The sequence below is a fragment of the Pseudophryne corroboree genome, chromosome 6 (assembly GCF_028390025.1).
Source record: "Pseudophryne corroboree isolate aPseCor3 chromosome 6, aPseCor3.hap2, whole genome shotgun sequence".
Taxonomy (NCBI): Eukaryota; Metazoa; Chordata; class Amphibia; order Anura; family Myobatrachidae; genus Pseudophryne; species Pseudophryne corroboree.
Window position 1 is genome coordinate 325,570,091 of NC_086449.1, and position 6,202 is coordinate 325,576,292.

The window sequence follows — 6,202 nt, forward strand, 5'->3', positions numbered from 1 at the left end:
GAACAGTTCACAAACTGCGCTCTTTCAGAAATATTGCCACCCTTGGGCCGAAAGCTGATAATCATCCCTTTTTGCAACTCTGATAAATCGCCCCTTTTACCCATGACAGCGACAAGTGATATGTGTGCCCACCAAGCCAGCACACGACGTGAAATACTGCATGGGCTGCCAACATCAAATGTAAGAGGTGGTCTTAATAATGTGACTCAACCGTGTATATGTGTGCACATTTTGGCGACTTTTCAAATATGGTGCTAGGCTCAAGAATCTCCCAGCACAGTTCACATGCCTCTCTAAGAGGTTGGTTAAGCTTAAGCAAAAGAGTATAAACAGAGTCTTAACCATGAATGGTTTGGGGTAAGTGTATGCACACATGGACCGGTTCCATGTGAGTCTGCCTGATGTTTTAAAGTAGCAATCATAAAAAAAAAAAAAAAACAACTTGGAGTTTGCAAACTATTACATTACGACTTGGTATAAGTCCAACTTTCTAAAATGGCAAAAGCATGGGCACAAGTACATGTTTTCCTGCTCAGATATTTTACAAGTTTTCGCTATCTTGCATGGATATTGGAATTGTTAAAATTGCAAAGAAGGAACCAAAAACGGAAATGCAGAGAAATAGTCACAGTAATAAAAAAATAAAAAAATGACGGAAAAAAACTGTCAGTACTGTATAGGTTAAATGGGTAACTGTGTAAACCACTATATGTGAATTATGGTATAAACACCGTTAATAAAAATTAAAACAATGCCTTTAAAAACAGCAACAATTACACTCCAAAGCAATGGTTAAAAAAGACAACACAAAGTAGCCAATCACATGTTACAGTAGCCGTTTACAACACGGAAAAGGTGAAGAACCACATTAGACATCCAGTAAACCTGACTGTAGAAAACCAGGTCCTCAATATATTGAGAGGATATTATCAGCTCCCTATAAGCAATACATAGGTTGCATAACAGAGTATTTGTGTGATTGAATCGGGTGTATTCTAGGTACCTATCTGATGGAGCAGTACCTTTGTTAGCACAGTTAAGTTTGACATCCAAATGAAGTCCTTGGTGAAGAAGGTGGAAAGTGGTGAAGATAATGGATATGTAACCAGTTTATGAAATCTGGATTTTGGTCCATTGTGTGCAGGAAGTGTTAGACAGAACAATAGATATAAGCCAAAATGACAACAGAATTGCCTTACACATTGCAATGGTATACACAACTCCAAATGGGAGAACTGTCTCAAGATTTTTGAGAAAGTTGTCCCTATTCAAAATTAAATACATTAACTATCAGTCGACTTCTAATGTTCACTCGAGTGAACAGTGGACATGGTGCTGAAGGTGAAATAGGGCACTTATGTGCATGCATAACTGGAAATGGGGTGTGGTCTCATACACGTCCTTACTACTTTACGGTTGGGGTGTACGCAGCAGTGGGCAGGCTGTTCCAGCATAAGGGCAGGGCACATTTTGTAGTTTTTAAATTGAGCAGGGGGCGCGGCATCCAGCTGAAACAGCCTATCGGGAAGACAACACTATACTGCAGTAGTTCATTGTTGTCTAATCTGCGCAGCCAACCCATAAGGGATTGATCTGCAGATCTGAGAGTTTACCTGAATTATACTGTGTGCCAGCCGGCTTTGGTTGTACCAGGACATCTGCATGTTGGGAGCTGCATACAGCCATATAACATCACCATTCCACTGTGTTGAGACTTGTTATCCTTGGAGGACTACTCCTAATTTGTAGTTCCACAGGAATTAACATAGGATGGTAATTGTCATAATTATGGGGATTATTCAGGATTGTTAGCAAACCAAAAAAGTTAGCAATTGGGCAAAACCATGTTGCAGTGTAGAGAGATTTAGATTTGGGTGGGTTATGTTATTTCTGTGCTTGGTAAATACTGGCTGCTTAATTTCTACACTGCAAGTTAGATTTCAGTTTGAACACATACCACCCAAATCTAACACTCTACTCGTTACATCTGCCCCACCTGCAGTGCAGCATGATTTTGCACAATGCAAACTTTTTTGGTTTGCTAACAGACCTGAATAAGGCGCTATGTACACTGCTTATAAAGCATTATGCAGTACGTGTGTGTATATGTATGTATGTATATATGTATGTATGTTGTTGGCAGAGCTGCGTGAGAGTGCAGGGATCTGTATGTGTGTGTGTGTGTGTGTATATATATATATATATATATATATATATGTTCTCAAGGGAGCTATACCACCTTAATCAATTATCGCAAATAAATATAAACATTATTTTATTATCATAATATAGACAATGAGTTTTTAAACATTGTTATATACGTCTAAAATGCTAATACATAAAAGATCTGTTACAGGATCGCATACATCAGTTGCACGAACAATTGTAAATTTTAAAAACGTCTGACAAATTTTTCTCTGGTGGTGTCTATTATACAGATAGAACATCCAATATTCAACAGAGTTGTTCAGATGTATGTCCTGATGAGCAATGTAATTGGAACCCAATGCGTTTCGTCCTTAGGACTTCATCAGGGGTTAATATCTAGGTGGTTTTAGAAGAGAGAAGTACATTTTTAAACCCGATAGTTTAGGATCTTACAAATGTCGATTGCCGACATACATACCCAATTTTCATAACGTGAGCGATCATCGCTGGTTTAAATTTTCAGTGTGTAACATCCAGACAATATGGAGAATATTATCAATGTTCAACAATATAGATATCTGGAAAATTACCATCATATCGTATATTCGTTTACATATACATAAAAAATAAGAAATAAAAGGAGGCGGAAGAGACGAGAGGACAAACCTCAAAATTTACATAGGGCTACCATTTGGTCATAAATTATATAGCCATTAGATACAATTTATATCCTAAGCCATAACAAGAATATCATGAACTGAATTGTTTAATGACAATAAAGGCCTCTTTTAGTAGGCACCTATAGTGAGGAACAGATATATACAAAAGGTGTTAAATCAACAAATCAGGTGTACATACCAATTTGGCTTCACCAGAAAATATCACTGTATAGAACAAAGTGAAGTGCTGTGACAGTCCCTATAAAATGAGGGATATAATATCATTATAATCAGTCTATAGTAATAAAAATACAGTAGAAGCAAAAATTACACCCCAGAATTAACTCATAATTTATACCCAAATCTATAGTTTTTAATGGGAAAGTTTATCCAATTTCAGTATAGATTGTATCCATATAGAATATCAATCAAATGGGTTGTATATAATGGTCTTTACCCACCGGTGTTAAATAAGTAACAAAGATATGATATAATAAACCATAATTTATCACCATAAGTTTTTGTAAACAATACAGCAAAACAAGGATAATGAAGGAATTTTACAATAGGACATTCTCAAATTAAATATAAGAGACCATGCTAATAACAGAATTACTTCTCAGTATGTCAGGATCCTCCTCACAGCCATGAATGAGAATGTGAGGGAACGGCTATAAATACCTCTCTGGGAATTACATCACTTCCTGTCTAAACTTTTTTTGATTAACTAATTTAAACTCTATTACTATACATTCCAGCTAGTGTGCTTCCACAGAGACATGAATTCAGTGCTCATATATTATATAATAAATACTCTATCCCTTAAACCACTCGTAGGACATGCTTTTTTATCATAAGAACACTTATGCGTTCCACCATATGTGCGGCGTGCGTTCCACGCTCTGTACTTCCGGCGGATGTATTTTACTGGAAGTGCGTCATGTGTTACACGAGCTGCATTTCCGGTTGCGGTCCACACTAGCGCTACTGTCATCATGTGTAGTATCCTACAGAGAGGGATATTTACATAGATCACCAGGAATGATCCCTCAAAAATTATATGTAACCTGGGGACCTAATATATAATTACATAGTACAGGTTGAGTATCCCTTAAAATGCTTGGGACCAGAGGTATTTTGGATATCGGATTTTTCCGTATTTTGGAATAATTGCATACCATAATGAGATATCATGGTGATTGGACCTAAATCTAAGCACAGAATGCATTTATGTTACATATACACCTTATACACACAGCCGGAAGGTAATTTTAGCCAATATTTTTTGTAAGTTTGTGCATTGAACAAAGTGTGTGTACATTTGCACAATTCATTTATGTTTCATATACACCTTATATACACAGCCTGAAGGTCATTTAATACAATATTTTTAATAACTGTATTAAACAAAGTTTGTGTACATTGAGCCATCAGAAAACAAAGGTTTCACTATCTCACTCTCACGCAAAAAAGTCCGTATTTCGGAATATTCCGTATTTCGGAATATTTGGATATGGGCTACTCAACCTGTACTAACTTACAATTAATCAATATCATTTTAATACGAGTGCTTATGTGTGTTTCTGTATATAAAAGGGAAACTTTCTCTATTCAAGGGTAATATTCGAAGGTACCATATATGGGACCTATTATTTGTGTACTCATTTATAGTCCTTATAATAATTCATAGTACTATATCTATTCATGTGTGTATTAATCCATACTCAAACTACATTAATTTGATATAATTCATATCTTTAGACTAAACTTGTATTATTTCAATACTAACACTATATAAATGTGGTATGATAAAATTCTGGTACACAATTCAACACACATATAATATATAATATTCAAGGAGAAAGTCAATGATTCTTCACTTGCGAAGTAATAATTTTGGAGTGGCAGTTCTCCAAGTAATATTACTATTTAAGGTGACAGTGACACCTGAGATGAAAATATTAAGAATTTAATTTCAGTATAACAGAAAATTCTTCCAATACCTATTGTAATGGTATGTCCTGGTAACGATTAATCTGCTATTTCTAAATTTTCTGATCAATAAATGCAGTATGCAAAAGAGCTCTAGATGAGTATATGATCAGAAAGAAAGATTCAATGAGAAGAAGGGAATATAGATATGAAAATGGTAACAGTCAAAGGTTGCTCCAATACCTCTGCTTTTCACATGAATACAGAGGTATTTATTACTGCACCTAATATTCCCTGAAAGTCTCACAGTGAACAAGCCACCTTCAGGTGAAACAGCCGTCTGTGACAAGTGGTGCTGAACAGTGCACGGTTCAGCCCACTCACCTCCTGGTATCGTATATTTGACAAAAAAATGTTTTGTCATTAATTGTTTAATATTATTTTTTGTTTAATCTGCTACCCACTATTTACAGTGTAAAGGTTTTGTCATTAATTGTTTAATATTTTTTGTTTAATCTGCTACCCACTATTTACAGTGTTAAGACATTCAACGCTTTTTGATGTCTCTTTTCTCTCTCACTCCTATACCCTAATTAGTGAGATATAATTCATACTATTACGTGGGCTTTGAGATATCCCCAACAGCTGGCATCGGCCTTTTTTTGTAGTACTCTAGGGGCATCGCCATAGCGGAAATATTAATCCCTTTGCCCACTACTATTAGGATTAAGAATATGTAATTGAATTATGCACTATCATAACAAAAACCTTAAGATATCTGTGTAATTTCACACCATTACTCAATAGGCCCAGATAACCCGCCTCTCTCATCCACTGTCCGCTATATTAAGTTATATGACAGCGAACAGCAGAAGACGGGCTCTGAACCTATACGTTTCCTATATCTTACTTTTTCAGTACTCTCTCATCCTGACGCCAGTCATATAACTCCCCTGCAATGCTAAAAGTAACAGGGAAACTGTGCGCAATAATGGACAGCAGAAGTACTCTATCTGGTATATGCCAATAACCATACACTCTCTCATTCACAATCTATGTGATATTACTGCCACATCTCACTGGCTACGCCCAATCTCGCCTGATCTTGGAAGCTAAGCAGTGAATAGCCTGATTAGTACCTGGTTGGGAGACTTTCAGGGAATATTAGGTGCAGTAATAAATACCTCTGTATTCATGTGAAAAGCAGAGGTGTTGGAGCAACCTTTGACTGTTACCATTTTCATATCTATATTCCCTTCTTCTCATTGAATCTTTCTTTCTGATCATATACTCATCTAGAGCTCTTTTGCATACTGCATTTATTGATCAGAAAATTTAGAAATAGCAGATTAATCGTTACCAGGACATACCATTACAATAGGTATTGGAAGAATTTTCTGTTATACTGAAATTAAATTCTTAATATTTTCATCTCAGGTGTCACTGTCACCTTAAATAGTAAT

General features: G+C 35.9%; 1 pseudogene; it reads left to right on the forward strand.

Moving 5' to 3' along the window:
- The first annotated feature begins 5,800 nt into the window (after positions 1-5,800).
- LOC134937010 (5S ribosomal RNA) lies at positions 5,801-5,919 on the forward strand (annotated as a pseudogene).
- Positions 5,920-6,202: the final 283 nt, after the last annotated feature.